Raw genomic sequence first — 17,844 nt, forward strand, 5'->3', positions numbered from 1 at the left:
ACACTGACATCTGGTGGCCAAATCGTGCTCATTACCGCTGGCAGACTAGATCTGAATAACTTCATTAGGACACTGTTGTCATCCGAGGTCTTTGAGGAAGAAACAAATAAGCATGAATGTGACATTTTAAAGTTATGTCACATAAGCACCAATAAACTCCTTCCATAATATAAATTGAATGTTATAAATGTTGTAACAACACGGGACAGAGGGTGTGGACCTAAGAGCACAGTTTATTTTACAATTCAGAAATCCATCCATCCATCCATTTTCCAAACCGCTTATCGTGCTGGGTCGTGGGGAGTCCGAAGCTTATCCCGGAAGCTATGGGCACGAGGTGGGGCAATTCGGATGTGCTTATCCAAAATCAAAGTCGCGTTCAACAAACTACAGTAATAACATGGCTCAGTACAAGACACTGAGAGATCAAGGTAAGACTTAGTAAAGAGCAGCGGAGACTTAGATAGGCTTATACAACTTAAATTTCCAAAGGTGTGGTTAGCTGAATTCATGTAGCACCCTATCAAAGAATGGAACATCTGAGATACAATTTTGTACCTGTCATTCAGGTTTTTTGGGGGCCAACACATTCTGATCCCAGATCATCAGCTTATGCTTCATTTATTTCAATAGGGAAAGAAATTGAGACCTTTCAAAACAGTATGATGTAATGGAGCACCAATCAGGGTGGTCACATGACATAGTTTGGTACAGACTATTTTGAAACAGTATGCTTCAAATAAACTGAAGCAGTTTTAGAATAGTACTTCAAGTCTGACATCACTAGCGAGTAGTCTATCCGCGTCCAGATGGCAACTTGTATTTTTGGTATTGGTCTTATCACGTAATGTCAAACCAGGGGACACTTTACTGTTATGACGTCCGTACCACGGTGTACAGTGCCACTAGATAACATTTTTTCAAGGTCCACAGTGCAACATACAGACAAATAGGATATATAAACACTGACTCATACGCAGGTCACAGACAACGGGTCAAACATTAAACTATAAAAGTCTCCACATAATGCAGGTAAGGACAGGACTAAGAGCAACAACACACAATGCATGCAGGTTATATTAAGTGGCAAGAACAACTTAAGGATTAGATAAACTAGCGGTAAACTAGTATAAAAAGCAGGAACAAAGTGCAATAAATGAACAATAACAAAGTGACCAGTGTAATTGGTGGAGGGAAACAGACTCATTTTAGGTCCCAGTGTCTTATTCGTCCAAACCTGATTCCAGTATTGCATTCACAGTCGCTTTTGTACAGAGCGACGTTACAATTTTACTGATTTAGTTAGGCACTGGGCTCAAGGGTGTAACAGCTAAATCCTCTAAAACTTCAGGTAGCAACTTACACACATGCTGTCAAGAGCAGTGTGGTATCTTCCTGAGATCCAGGGGAAAACAGGTTTTTTAATTTTGTTTTTCAGTAACCAGACACAGTAAAAATCACACCCAACACATATGTGATGTCATCTCAAAGCCCTAACTGTCCTCTGTAAGGAACAACAGGACTTAAAAGAGTAGCATGTGTGGAATGAAAGATATGAGCAAAAATGTAATCTCAGGAGGACATTAGTATGTCCACGCATTACACAGAGACAGTCGGCAGGAAAACTGGTGCATCTTAAGCACTGCTTGGCATGGCACTGTACTGTAAATCATGCATATGGTGGATTAACTCATAATCCCTTTGCTGCTAAATCAGAAACTCTTTGGTTTTCCTTTGCATGGGACTCTTGCAATTTCTTCAGCTAAGGATGCAGAAATATTCACGCTAAGCTCTTTTTTCGCTTACTTTTTTTTGCACGGGGAGGTGCACTACTACGCTGTACATGTCCTTGCAGGATTCCATATATACTTTCTTTCCTACAGGGGCAGGGAAGGAGAAGGGTATGGAGGATGGATGGAGGCTACTGTGTCTGTAACACGTCGTTCTCCCTTGAAGGGGGCAGTGTTTCTGCGCGTCACACCCTGACTCACTGTCCCACTTTAACTGTAACTGGAGAACCTCAAGGTTAAACAAACTGATGTTTTTTTCCCAGTTAATCCCAAATGACTCAGATGACTTACAAAATGACACACAGGCATGCATTCTGGTAAAGACAGTACATGGGGTCACCTTTTTACATGCCTGTCATTTTTGTTAAAGGTCACTTAGAGATGCTTAACACTCGTGCATTGTGGGTAATTCTGAGATGCCACGTTTTCGGCTGCTAGGCAAAAATCCACATGAACACGAGGCGAACATGCAAACTCCTCAGGCACAGAGCCCCAGGGCCGGCTTAAGAGTATTAAGTGCCCCTGGGCAGCAGCACACATGACGCCACGTCAGACAGAATCGGAGCTGATTGGTGGCTCACGGAATTCAGAAATGTATGTAATACAGTGTTTCCCAGTCCGATCCTCGGGGACCCACAGCCGGTTCATGTTTTTGCTCCCTCCGATCACCATGCCAGACAGTGCACATTTTTGCTCCCTCCCGGCCCCCTGCCATACAGTCCAAAACGTGGACAGTCTGTGGGTCCCCAAGGACTGGATTTGGAAACACAGATCTGGCGTAGGGAGAACGTTATATCGGCTTTTTATTGAGTGCCATATTAAAAGAACAATATACAATCATATTAAATACATTAGATATTAAACTGCTTTAATTTGCCAAAAGACATTTGTAAGTGGGACTGAGCGGGCAGGCTTATGAGGGGTTGCCCTGCCTAGTGCCTCCCTGAGGACGTGGTGCCCCTGGGCATGTGCCCAAATGCCCATATGCTTAATCCGGCCCAACAAAGCTGGAGTGAGTCTCAGACTCCCAGCCGCAGAGGTGTGAGTCTATAGCACGGCACAATAAGCCACCCCAGAAAAAAAAAACCTTCATATATCCATAAGGTCAGATATAGCGAGAGCTATAACCCAGTTCTTTCTCTATTCAAAAGTTACGTCACCAGAGATGAGGTCCAGCCAAAGCTCACGCTCGAGACTTGGACTCAAACGCAGGAAAAAAAATGAAAGCAGGAGGAAGCAAAAAAGCATGTGCCCTAGAAATGTAAACAGCAATGGCCGCCCCAACCGGTTCGCCAGCTGGGGGAGTTATTAACACCTTGTTGTTTATTGTGAGGACATGATGGACGTGTTTCTGGGGGGGGGGGGAGCTGTGTCCTGAGGCGACTGGGGCACCGCTGCTCAGTGACACGGCTGAAATGTTCAGGAATCCCCTGTGGCCCCCCCTTCGCCGACCATTGATGAAGAGGAGGCTTCTTACATCAACTCTCCACAGCCTTATTTTCCCACAATGCTTTGCCACAGTTACTATGGCGGCAGCAGCAGTAAGGCGATGACTTCATGTGTTCTCGATGTTTACTGTGTTAGCGATAAAGACTAAATAACCCTCGTTTTGGTTTCATAAGAAATAAGTTGAGTGTTTCCATGCTTCAGGACGACCAGTATTCCCACATTGTTCCTGGTATTCCCAGTCAGTGTGTCACCATGATCCATGTCCCCCTTTCCCCACCGAACTAATATAACAATTAAAAATGGTTTGATAGCTGATGGCTTGTGCATGAAGATACAGAAATGTCGTCATACGCCACATGTGGAAACACGCAGCAGATCAGAAACATCTGACAGCTCCCTTGTCGATCGGCATGTGCATTCTTAGCCGACGCCCACCTTCTGCTCATTATCAGTCACTGTTCCACACAAACAAGCCATTACAGGTTACAGTGACATTATTAAACAGCCTTAATCTATAATTAATGCAACAATATTACAAAACGTTTTAATTCCATTGAAACATTAAAAAAAAAATAAAGGAGATAATCATTTTGGGTATAAATGTTTATTAAAAATTGGTAGATTTTGGCAGTAGACCCAAAATAATGTAGTAATAATGTTGCTGGCATCTAGGGCTGGAAATGTCACAATTTGAACAAAGAGGTTCATGTTTTGAATAGAGAACAAAAAAAAGTCTGATGTTAAAAAAAAAAAACCCTCCAAATTACACGTCTCTTAGCTAGGAATAAATTACAACAGCTGACCTCTTTATTAGTGTTTTGGTTTTAATTGCGGTTTGAAGCTGAATCGTAAAGCAAAAATTATGGGGCTGGTTGAATAAAAATAACTGGTTTTTAATATGGGAGCATAGAAGATCCAGAACTTTGCGGGGGGATACTTTCATGGCATGTGAGTAGCTCTGAGAGTCCGTGCGCCTTCCTCCCACACGTGCCCACGAGTGCTCAGAAGCTCCAGGTCTTTCTCCGCCGACAGGCAGGCCTGACGCATCCAACGCCCCCCTCTGCCAATCCCGGGGCGCTTGGCAGGCCAAACGAGGGCAGAAGATCTACCACCAACTTGATATCTGAGATATTCTCCAGAGCCCCGGCCTGCACAATTACCCCTTCCAACCTTCCAGTTTTGATTTACCCTCTTGCCATTGTACTGGAAGCCCAAGACACCCTGATCACGTTCGGGCTCAATTCTGACAGCCTGTTTTGGCAGCTCAGCGGGTACCGTGTCCTGTGATGACCCAAATGCGCGGTAAACGAGGCTTCCTATTGCAGAGTAGGCCTAAACCTCACACAACACCCCCTCCCCCAGCCACCGACGCACCACATATCCAGAGTGTGTGCACACCTGTGTTGGCCTTCAAATGCACACCGCTAATGAGCGGCCGAAGAATGTTCTGGAATGGAATTTCTGCAGACTGCCGCCTTATTGGTCCATTCCGGATTGTGTGGATGTGTGAGGTTCGTAGGAGGTCAGGGAGTGGGGGCGTGGTTATTTTAAGGCCTGGATATGATGGTAAGGGATTAAATATGCATTTTGCAGTATTTAGGCGGTACTTAAGATCTGTTTTTTAAACAGAGATTCATCAGACAAGATTTTATGAAATATAAAACACTTTTCATTAAACAAACATTTGATCTTTATGATTTATGAATGTTTTATTCTTAAATTCTGATGCACACAGGACATTTACCAAAAAAAAATGATATTTGAGAAACAATATTGGATTTGATAAATAATTTATTCAATCATTATTCCTCTGATGGGGCAGGAGAGTGACTCAGTAGGTATCACAGGTGTCTCAGATATAAATCCCACCTCTGCCCTGCTCGGCGTTTTTGTCTGCGTGCAGAATTTGCACGTTCTACTCAGTCTCTACAGGGTACTCCAGTTTCCTCCTGCAGTCCAGAGTCATGCACTTAAGCTAATCAGTGTCTCTAAATTGCCCCTTGTGTGTGATTGGGAGACTGCAAGGGGCCCGTGATGGACCGGTGTCCGTTTAAGCAGACGGCTTATTATAACAATCTGCAGGTTGCTATGGCAGCTTGAAATTCTACCGTCGTTATTCACACAGTTTATCGAGAGCCCTAAAAATGAACTCTTTAGCACTGGGGGTGTCAAATCCCAGTTGATATTCTTTAGTCCGTTTTGGCACCGCTGTGGACAAATAAATGGATTCTCAGCCCAGGCCAAGTGAAACATGAGGTCGGCCCCCTTCAGTCACCTTGAGAGAGTCTCCTTGTTCCCACTTTTCCCGGAGGAAAGGGGACGGGGAATTCTTTGTTTTCGTCCGAGGAAACCAGCCCAGCACGCAGGCCTTCCCCTGACGACTTACAACAAAGCCATCTTCACTAGATGCACGGTGCACCTTTTAGGGACTTGGTGACACAGTTTATAAAGGCGGGGGGGGGGGGGGGTCGGTAATGGGGGGACCGGGGGCGAACAGAGCTTCCTTGAAGTTCCCTGATATTCCAACAAATTTAAATAACAATTTGCAAAATACCCCCCCAGCCTACTCCAGTTACCCATTTACCATGTTTTAAAGGTCATTTAGATGTAAAAACGTAAAAGCATATTATATTATATGACATGGCTGTATCACAAGACTAACTTATTATTTTTGATTTAAACCACACTTTATGCTGATATATTAATTACTGTTTCCATACACATTGTACAGTGTACATGAACCCCTGTGTCTTTTTCACACTGTCCCATGCTGCACTGGTCCTGGGGGGGGGGGGGGGGGGTGTTATTTCATGCCATCGTATACCTATATGCTGTATGGATGGTCAGACAATAATGGCCACTTGACCTGACTTGACAAATCCACATATAGGAGGCCTTCCTCGCGTTTGTGACGGTTCTGGTAATTCCCCCTGCATCAGGAATTCGCAGGAGCAGAACGGCACGGAGCGACACTGACGTGTCACTGTCTAACAGCGGATTCTGCGCCGAGGCGTGACCCCAGATCAGCACTATCACAGCAGTCTGAACACAGAATTTAGGTAGCAATGAAGGGGAGATTATGAAGATCCTGTCAGATCCTGCACTATTTTATTTGCAGACACCCAGATTATGGAAATTCATTGGCTTAATACAATGCCAATTACAAACAAGGCAAAGAAATAAGCCAATTAATAACATCATATTCAAATATGATGGAATTATTCAAATGGTAATTGACTTAATTGAAAGATATATCTGGTTTGCATTTGTTACAATGTGAGTAATGTCTGATAATAATGTTTAAAAAGAAGATCTATGAAAAATGTTTGTTGAAAAAATACTGCTGCAAAATGGCTGGTATTACAATAAAAAAAAAAAAATCAGGTTTTACCTCTAGGTGGCAGTGTTGTCCACCTGTGATCTCATGTGCCAGTTTTTCCAGACGGTGTCTTTTCTTCTGTCATTTATATGTCTAACTATCCCAAACATGGCCTCTGAAGTATGACAGATTCAGAGATTAGTCTCATGCATTTGCTGACTTCATTGCTTCATCGCCAAATATTATTAAAAGTGAAGTCGGAGGAGAACGGGGAAAGATCTGCAGAGCCTGGAGATCAATAAACAGCATGGAGAATCCTGGGCAGAGAGCCTGGGCAGCATTAGATTTGATGTAAGTATTCGTGTAGCCTTGCGGTGACACCATCTACAGAGCATGCAGGTCAAGTTAAAATTGCTGTATTCCTTGAGGCGATCGTGGATATAGGAGAAGGCCTCACCTTGTGTGTGGTGGCGTCTCATCTTCTGAACGCATCCTCAGGCACTCAAGAAGCGTTTAACAAACAAAACAACACTTCTCGACAACTCAAGCATTACAAGCACTCCTGTCCTTACACTTTGTCAAACTTCCACATTAGACACCATTATCATTAAGTGGTGATAGTAGGATTTTGGTCGTCTGTCCTGGAAAAATAGAATTTCATTCTGTGACACTCAATGTCCCTATATATTTTCCCATCAAACAGACCAAAACAAACCTTTTGGATTGTGCAATATTTGTGTCAATGATTGGGTGTCCAGGATTTCACATGACTGAGGTGACAAACTTAGTTGATAAGCATCTGTCAATCTGTCATGGGGCGGGAAGGAATTTCTGTTCATATCAGTTTTTAGGCTGGAACAACGAGGCTGCATGCACACAACTAGGGATGACTGAAGCTTTTGAAGTTGATACTGCAGGAGAATGTTTTCATTTCACTGACAGGCCATTATCTTGGACCCATGTGGAGAAAATGTAATCTTTCATCAAATACCTGTGGGAACCCGCAAAAGCTGAACTGATGGGCCGATACGGACATCTAAGGAAAGGTCCTTTGGAGGCCTGTCACTGTGACAAGATGATGTGGTAGGTGCAGCTTCCTGGTGCTTTGGGCCATTTGGTCAAGTTGACTCACCAGTGATATAAACTCAATAGGCATGCCATGCACCACTAAGGTTTGGAGGTCTTACACCTTTTGATATAACAATGCTGGCCTCACTCCTCCAGGGTTGGGAGTTTGAATCCTAACCCTGCTTGGTGTTTGTGGAGTTTGCATTTAACCCTTATTATGCGCAAGTTTCCTCCGGATAGGTGTGTTTCATCCCGCAATTTAAAAGAATGGCAGTTAAGTGAACTGGTACCTTTAAATTGTATGTATTGCATGTGTGCTGTGTTGGACTGAAACCCTGTCCCAGTGTCCCCAGCCTTCCTGATGTAGATTTCAGGCCCCCTCTCAGTCTCTATTGGCCAGAGGTAGAAGATTCAGGTCCAGAAAGTAAAAATCCAGACCAAGATTTTATTTCAACCAACCAGTTGAGCATAAAGAGTCACAGTCACAGAGTACTCAGCTGGTTGGTTGAAACAAAATCTTGGACTGGATTTAAACTTTCTGGACCTGAGCTATCCACCACTGGTATTGGCTAACTGAGTAGAAGATGGACTGTCTGTTGTGTAACATCAACACATCTTCAGCCAAGATAATGCATAATAATGAAAACTGCCCTCTCTATCCACAAATGGGATGAGTTGAGCTGAAGGCGCGGCACAGACATCCTGATTTCTCTGTACAACAAAGCCCTGAAAGAATCACTATGCGGCACACAGCTCCAAATGGACACGGTCCATTCTGCAATTATTTATCCCTATACGCCAAACTCTCAAGTTAATTTATTTTGGACGAACACAGCAGGTTTAAACAAGGAGTAAAAAGCAGAAAATCCTGATAAAACACTTACACTACATAAAGACAGCCAGCAGAAGTCATAGAGTACCAGAGCCCATTTATATTTCTGCAAAGAAAACCTTTGTTTGTACCAGCCTAGATATACTATGAAACAATTGTCTCCTTATTCCCAAAAAGTCTTTGCAATTGAAATTAAAATATACAGTACATGACGTACCATTTAAAAATGTAGTTGTTCTTACAGATGATTTTTGAAGAAAAAAAAATACACTGAGAAAGGTCGTTTTCCAACTAGAGATGATGAATTCCCAGCTAGAAATATCAAAACAAGGGAACAGAAAAGTCCTTTCTAACATTAAAAAGTTGCCCTTTGACCTCTCCTAACTTTTTTTGTGTTCCTATCTGTTTCTGTTCCCTTTGATGATCACATTTGCAATCAACATCTATACGGACAAAGACCTTGAACCGTCTTTGTCGTAGACTGACCCTGGATAAGTGCTACGCCTCTGAGCGCTGTCTTCTATAGGCTCTGAATAGGGGCATTTATTTAATGCATGGTTATTTAGGGATGTAGAGCATTCATATAGGACACCAAAACTTCTCTTATTTGTATCTATTTCACAGTTTTCACCCTTTAGCAGTCAGAACCACTTAGCTCTGTCTAAGAATAATACGAAACATCACACACGTATGTTCACACATCCCGGTCCCTCAGCTCGTTATGAAATGATGTTTCATTTGGCTCCAGTGAAGACTATCTGAAGTTATATGTTTCTCAGGAGAAGTTCTGACGAGACGGCACAAGCCTTTCGGACCTCTGACCGCCTCCCTGGCGACCGGTGAGGTAATATCACATATGACTGGGATGGTTGTGTTTTGAAAGGACGTTTCCCAGTTACTTAGCTGCTTGGAAGTCTGCTGTTGCCTGTTTGTGATGACATGGACGCGGACACTTCGTCAGGATCTTTGAAATCCATCTGATTTAGGTCTGTAACATGCCCTCAGGCAACTGTTATTTCAAAGCCAAGAAGAAGACGTTAAGGGCCCCTTCTATGCCAGCTCTTACCCCCCATGCCGCAAAAATCACAGCCCTCATTTCCCCCACAAGTTCTGGCACCTCCCCCATCAGGCCAGAATGGGCCAATCACGTCCCAGGAGGGGAAGCACAAGCAGGTCCTACCCACGCGACTTAGCTAGCAAAAAGCAGAGCTCTTCAGGGCATATATATATATAAAAAAAAAAAACGCTGACTTTTACACTTGAATGATTTCAAAGCCAGCTATTACCTTCAAAATCTGACAAGTAGGATCTTAGAGCGCAGCCGAGTAAACTGTCATTACATCACAGCAACATTCACGTCGATAATTTCGGCTTTTTGTATAATTGTGTTGTCGTTTTTTTTTTTTGCTAGCATTATGTAAGGGAGTTACCCAGAGCAACGCTGTTGTTTAGTGTAACAATGAAAGTGGGCAGAGACTTTACAAGGACTTATAATGAGTGCCAGGGAGGTGGTAACATTTACACGGAGGGTCCTTGAGCATTTAAAAGCAATTATCTCACACGCCTATGATCATATAAATGCAATAACCAGGAAGGATAATTAATGTAAATCATGGCTCCCAGGTCAAGACTGTACAAAGGAGTCCTTGGTAGTTTACTGTCGAACGAATTACATATGCAGCTTTTACCCTTCACCTGACAAAATGACCAGAGATATAAAAGTTTGCGTTTTCAGGTTGGCCACAAATGCATGAAAAGTGACCTTAGCCCTCAAGTATTTTTGGTGGTGGTGCATTTGGTGACACTCTAAGATGCTTTGACTCTCACACAGACTCAGAGGAGAAATGACTCTGGCCTAACTAGAAAGAATTGGTCGGTGTTTCCCAACCCGGTCCTCAGGGACCCACAGCCGGTCCACGTTTTTGCTCCCTCCCGGCTCCCTGCAAGACAGTCACTCCACATTCTTACTGGGGGGGAGCAAAAACATGGGCTGTCTGTGGGTCCCCAAAGACTGGGTTGGGAAACACTAAATGTGAAATGTGACAATGTGAAAGCCAAGGCATCCCTTTAGGTATACAATGCAATGCAATTGCAATGCAATATAATGCAATACAATTGTCCATCATAACAAGTTTCTTGCGACACAAAGGAGAAATTTCCAGTGGAATTCCTCGCTTTTCTTGCTGCTATCAGCATGTTTTAATAGCTCACCTTCCAGATTACATTTCAGCCAATACATCAAGGATTTAATTTGCTTCCTCAGTAAGCTGCAAGGTATGCATGCATGTCCTGACCCATGCGCTGGATTGGGGCTTAAATTCTGACCATGTACGTATCGATTCCCTGTATATCCCATTGACCTTTCGTTGGACCAGCCATCCATGGGTCACGCCCTTGACCATACTCTGTGTAAGGAAAAGGTTGGGAATATGCGATGATGTAATTGGATAATTGACCACTTCTGGTGACCCCCCCCCCCATGGAAACAGCTCATTCTGTTAATTATCCTCGCTGTCAGTGCTGGGGTGCCCTTTCAGCTGAACCAGCAGAAGTTACCCAGCAGTGAGAAGCTTTTCATTTCTCCCTGATTAACCTGTCGTGGGACCCTTATCCCCAACAACGGTATGTCCTGCTTCATGGTCATACCCATCGGCCTGAATGCAGCGCCAGTTTATTAAGCCATTAATGGATTTTTATTATTTTTGTTGTTTTATTGTTTTTATTTTCGTTAATCATGTTATGCCCCCTGCACCTAAAATAATAATGGAAAGGTGAATGTTAATTTAAGAACTTCAGAACCTGACATGGGTCACAGTTGGATTTATTACAAAAAAAGTGGGATAACACCTTATTCTTCTGCTTATGAATAAAAAATTCCAATAATAAAATGACATAAAAGTTCTGCAAGCTTTTGCAACCATAGAGGAGAAACATGCACCAACTAAAACGATCCTCTAATCGAGCAGAAATGTTCATTACAATAATATTAAGAGTTCATGATCTGCCTGGTATGGAAGCTCAATACGTGGATTAAGGTTCCTGTCACAACTCAGCATGCTTCATGGAGGTCTGTTGTAAATCTCCTTCCAGAGGTTAAGTCTGTGACTACGTGTGGCTGGACTGCGCCTGCGACTTCGATACAGCCCAGGTCAAAGAGGAGTTCGCTCGTAAATGGTCTCCTCATTAGTGCAGCGCAACCAGACCGTTGATTTCTTTGACTTTGAAAGCGCCAAACTGATTCATTAACATGACGAGTTGTGCTGTCGGTTAAGTCTCTGGCAGTCGTCCACAGCCATTAGATTCACTAGATACTATGGTTAGACATTCAGGGCTTTGGCCTCAAGTGCAGTTCAAAACAGAGTCAGACAAACATGTCCTTGGCAGACTGTTATCTGGACTGACCTTGTCTCTTAGGAAACAACCTTTAGAATGCTAAAAAAAACCCCAATGAAGTCAGCTAGCCAAAGCAAGTGGAGACCCAAAATGGTCTCAGACCCGTTCAGGGAAATCAAACGATTCCCCTGAAATTGTAATGTTCCAATATTATTTTCACGTTTTTTTTAAAGAAAATGTTCTGAGGTCATATACACAAAAATAATAACATAGTTACATATTACTGTAGGATGGAAGCACCACCATTATCTGTCTTTAAGAATGTACTGTAGTTTATTTTTTATTATACATAATATACATATTAATGGGAAGTGGTGGAGTTAAGATTGATCATTTAAAATTCTTATTTTTAGACTTGGTATTTATTTACGTCTGCTGACAAAAGTATACACTGATTCCAAAGAGACATTTAAAATATTGCCAATATCCATCTTAGCTCGGCAATCGTGGAATTTATGATTCGCAAAGATTTTCTATTCACTATCAGCTCAAAAGTGAATTAGAAATGGCTGCTAAATGATCAAATAAATTGCTGTTGTTTTTTTGGAGATATTTTGCAGTTAGTAATTTCAGAGATAAGGCTCTAAATCTCCTCATTCGTGTTGACTTGTTGTTGTTGATAGTTTCTCAGAAATAATGAATTTTACATTTCTCAGCTTTTATTTGTGAACTGGAAAAGACAGATTAACAAATCCTTAGTTATCTGGGAGATCCAAGCCCAAGGTTATTCTCTATTGAGTGCATCGGTTCACGGCCCAAGTTTAAGTGAAGATTTGCAGTGCAGCTTTTGGTATTCAAAACAATGCATGGGATGAGAAGGCCCAGTGTTTGGTTGCCAGGGAACTTGCCTCATTGTATTAAACATCTACAACAGGACTAACAGCACTGACCACGACCTGCCTCAACCCACCAAGGAACAATGCTAAATATCTGAGTCTCGCTTCAGTGTGCAAATAATTGTGATTAATCCACTGTGGGAGAAAAAAGAAACGGTCATTAAGCAGGCGATGGTATTTTCTGCATTGTTCATGTGTGTGCTCAACGTCAGTGTGTTAAATGTACAATTTTGAAAGATCTGAACAGGACAGAAATTGACCCTTGGCAATGTGACATCGACCGCTAGTTAAAATGTGGAAATTCAAGACGCCTTTGTCCGCAAACCTAAGGACAATGGGTTGCTTTATCAATGAAAGGCAACTGTTTTTAACCAGGAAGAATGCAAATTATATGGAAAAAACCCCCCTCCCCATTAAATGCAGCCTACAATGGTACATTTGGAAAAGATCATATATTATTAAATAATGTATATTATTAACACAAGGTTGACTATAGTCAACATACCATCTCCTAGTACCTGATTTTTTGTAGAATTCTGGTCTGCATTTTACTTTTAAATGTATTTGGGTCATGGCTGAGGGGGATACATCTGCAAGTTTTTGGACGCGAGTCTGAAGCTCCGAGGTACCTGAGGGTTCTCCGGTAGGATGACAGCACATGTACAGGAAGCGTAAATTCAGGAGTGGGCTCACAGTGGCCCGGCAGGTAGCACTGTGGCCTCGCGCCTCCGCTCACAGTATCTGCAGCTCACAGTATCTGCAGCTCACAGTATCTGCAGCTCACAGTCTCTCACGCTCTGCCCTGGTACTCCGATGTCCCCCCACAGCACAAAGTCACGCAGTTAGGCTAATTGGCGCCTCTAAAGCACCAAAATATGTGTGTGTTTGTGTGTGTGTGTGCCCGTGTCACAGACATATTCATACACACAAAGACATGCATGCATATCATCAAGAGTTATATATAGCCTGAAGATATTCAGTGAAATTTTAATGATTGATCTTTCTCACATAACAATGATAAAACCAACCTTTTAAAAGGACAGCTAAAATAAGCGGTGGTCGTTAATTCATTGAATGTCGTCGTGGGTAATTGAAACTGCAAACTGCGTGAATACGGACGTCATATCTCAGCTCTGTAAAGCGGGGATAACTTAATTGCCCAAGAAGTCTATAGACGCATAAATGAAGATAATGATATGCTTGTATAATATGTGCACTTTGTATAAAATTATAGGTGTGAGTGCAAACACAGAGCACTGATAATTCACCACGAGTTAGGGCTAAAATGGGAAGTGTATCCACGGCAGACAAGTGCGATGTAGTGGTAGGATGCTAAGCAGTAAGAAGGAGCTTAGCGTTTTTGTGGTTTTTACGCTAAAATCCTCATTTCCTCCCTTGTGGTTTGGGTTACAGAGCTTAAAGAGAATTAATGGTTCTCACAGAACAGTGCAAAGTAATATGGAGCGCGTCACCGTTTTCTGAGGAAGAGTAAAAGTCGGAGGCAGGGCCAGAGACCTGGATTTTAAACAAGTAGGTCGAAATATCGCATATTGCGGCTAAACAGCATTGCTAATACCAGCATCCATTTTGCTAAAATGAGCATGGCACTTATATAATGTAGCGTCAGGCGGACTGAGGCATCGCGGGAGCAGAGAAAGACATGGAGACTCGCTTGTCGGGGAGAACATGCTCTTTATTAGCAATCCTGAAAAGAACTACATCAGGCACCCAACGAGCACCGAACCGGTTACACAATGGAAACACAAGGCTGTCAGACACCGAACTGTAAGACACATACACGGTGGGAGATTTATGTACGCTAATTACACACTTGGATCGGACCATGTAAACACACAAGACACGGGCAAACACACACGCAACAATAAGGAAATATATCCAATACCATTAACAACAACAATACAACAAGGGCTATTTACAAGTGCATGCGGGGCATGCTGGGATATGTGCCCCACCGGTGCTACAATAATAATCCTCTGTGAGATCCAGCAGAACGAACCTCTTGTTCCCGTGACGTGATCGAAGGTTACGTGCTCCACGTATTTTTAGAGAGGTGCATTTAACTTTGAAGCTGTTTTAATCAGAGCTTCAGCCAGACATTGTCACGTTAGCGTGGCTTTGCCCCCCCGCTAATGGGCTCCCGGCTTTTTTGGAGCCCAGAGTGGAGCATTTTAAAGCTACCTGATTGACAGGCACATGTGTTTAAAGCCAGGCGGCCGCTTTGTCCTCAGAGACTGAGGAAGGGAGCCTGTGGACTTGGAGAGCAGCTTAAATGGATGGATGTGACTGAAGATCTTTTTCACTGATAGCTACCAACCATCACTGCAGTGAATGAATAAATGAATGAATGAATGAGCAAATTTTGGAGGAATGATTGACTTGACTGGTCTGACGCATTACCATACTGCATAATATTTTTTACTGAGATAAATATCAATGTTATCAAGGAAATTCTTGAGAAAATGTAGCATTGAGAGACATTTAGGATATCTGATCAACGGCACATGTGCCGTCATCTTAAAAGACTTCTCATCCAACTTCAGCAGCCAGAGACAGAACTTATTCTGCCCTGTACTTTTAAAAGTGGAAACAAATGCTGATTTTAGTACCATAGTATATTTCCGTACATCTTTAGTGTAACTTAATTTTTCCCTTAAAATGTGACATAAACCATACATACCCTAAAAATAACAAACAGACAAACAAACATTTAGACAAGATGTGGGCTTTCAGGAAAAATAAAACTCCTGGCCGGCAATGGGGGAAGACCAGGTTGGGTAAAACACGTTGATATTTTTGGAGTGGATTGCTAAACTAACGTTTAAAACATAGCAACTGCTAGGTTAGTTATTTATGCATCACAGGAGAGAGCTACGCAAAGGCAGAAGACAGTAGACCATATCTTATTTAGTTACTATGCGAGATCCTTAATACCAAAAGGAACAGCTTCCTCTGGTAAGACTGGCCTGAACAGATAAACCTGCTTTCCTTTATGAACTTAAGTGATTTTTTATTGTAATACCTGTAAGAGATATGATGGCAAATCCATGACTCCCTGTAGATGTTATATTTAGGAATTAAACAGGAAGGATGGGTTTTGTTGCCAAGTAGCTTATCGTTCCTCTGCACCAATCATGTCTTTTCTGGCACGTAATCATTTGATTGGCTAGAATGAGGAGCGTGTTTTTAGGGGAGGAAAATGATGTGTTACATATCAGAGCTTAATTGGCCCATAATGACTTATAATTGTTCACAGGTTTTTAATAAAGGGAGCCAAACTTGTGACATCAAATTTAGAACACCGCTGTTTCCCAAGAAATAATGATCTGTTTGATTGTGTGTCTTAAAATATATGAGGGAAATAAGTAATTAAAAAAAATTAGCATTCCAAAAATTAAACTGCATTTAGGATCGGTAATTATGTGCAATCAACATTTAATGGCCTAGCCTCTGTTTCAGTCTTAAGCAAAATAAAAAATACTAAGTCTTTATCCCGCAGGGAACACGCAGGTGATCCTGTTTATTTGATCATTTTTGTTGCTAAGAGGTAAATGATGAACTAAAGTCAACTGATTTACAACACAGTCTCTATAAGTTTCCATTCCAGTTACATTCTGTAGCCCGTCCAAAACGAAAATGTATTACAAGGTCCAAAACATTTATTCCCAACATGGCTACAGGGATCAGTATCACAGTTTATTGGCACACAGTTGGTAAAGATTAGACAGAGATACGCCAGTCAGACATTAGTGGAGACGAGTCTCACTTTGTTACAATTCAATACTGTTGGGTATTATTAGGTGTGATATATTTGGTTTTAGTATCTTGCATCTGGTACACTCCAGTGACTTGTTTGTCCCAGTCAAACACTGTTAGGTCAGAGAGGGCCAGTACTGACTGTCACGCTTGGACAAGCCCAATTCAGATAAAGTTAGCTAGAGAAAGTTTAGTAGTACTATGGGTCTGGCAGAGTTGCTATAATTCATGCTACTAAAAGAGCATGTGTGCATCAGAGTAGCTGAGCAATGGCTGTACTGGTAGCTAACCAGCATGCTTTTTATTTCTGGGGGTAAGTGGGAGAAATATTGCATCATGGGTCTGGATCTCCTTGCAGGCCGACGGCTGTGATCCAACAGAATAAAACGCAGCTCACGCCGTCTCCCAGACACAACAAGCTCCGGCGCTGGAAAGCCGCGTTCGGTGGCTCATAACCGGCAAAGAGTGCCGCAAACCTCTTACCGCATGCAACAGTTTACCGGCTCCGTCTGTTTCCTGTGACTCACTGGATCATGCGGCGCGACGCTTGACACACTAAGCCTCCGCTTTCAGGAAAATGGCTCGCATTACTCTGGCAATTCCGCGACGCTTTATGAGTTATAAGGGGCTTATTCTGCAAGGAATGCACTCGGTGAATTTTACTTCTTGACACAGGGTATAAATAAAGACAAGAAGCGGGGGTAATGACATGGTGATCATTCCACATGACTTGCTCTTTGTTCATTTGCCTCACAAAAGAAAGCTATTTTAACTTACCTTTTTTGGTACCTTGTTTGTCGTTCGAGGTATGAAGTCGTTTCTTTCATCCCTGGAAAAATTCTCATCCAGACAAGAGGTTGAGACAGAGTTCCAAATGGGCCGTTCTTCCAGTTGGAGGTACTGCTACGGTCTATCCACATAAAGGACCGCAGCTGGCTTCTCCGGTGCCCAATCGTGCCGCTGAAATAACATCAACGGGGCTTTCAAAAAAACCACAAATGAAATATAGCTAACAAAGGCAGCTCGAAGCTTGGGAATGAACCTTTTTTTCGTGGCGTTTCATCGCTGCAGAATAATATTCACACACAAGGTCCAGTTTTCAACATTTAGCCGCAGACCCAACCATCAACTGTAATGGATTATGAAATTTATGACATCATAATCTGCTTCACAGGTTAACTTCTCTAACTAGATTAAACTGTGTAAACCCACTGATAATAATACAGCTTAATTGAACTGGCATTTTAAAATAATTTAATAATGTATTTTTTCTTATTGGTATGTGCATCTGGGGGGGGATGGTGTTAAATTACTTGAGCGCATATCTCTCCGCTAAGTCTATTCAATCGAGTGAACAAGGGTCAAGGCTGGTTTGCAGGAGAG

General features: G+C 42.4%; 1 long non-coding RNA gene across 1 annotated transcript in view; it reads right to left on the reverse strand.

Moving 5' to 3' along the window:
- Positions 1-17,561, reverse strand: part of LOC140582824 (uncharacterized) — a 52,445-nt gene extending 34,884 nt beyond the window's left edge. The window contains exon 1 of the long non-coding RNA XR_011985601.1: positions 17,239-17,561. This is a non-coding gene — a long non-coding RNA (uncharacterized lncRNA). The remainder of the gene's footprint in view (positions 1-17,238) is intronic.
- Positions 17,562-17,844: the final 283 nt, after the last annotated feature.

The sequence above is a fragment of the Paramormyrops kingsleyae genome, chromosome 25, assembly GCF_048594095.1.
Source record: "Paramormyrops kingsleyae isolate MSU_618 chromosome 25, PKINGS_0.4, whole genome shotgun sequence".
Classification (NCBI taxonomy): domain Eukaryota; kingdom Metazoa; phylum Chordata; class Actinopteri; order Osteoglossiformes; family Mormyridae; genus Paramormyrops; species Paramormyrops kingsleyae.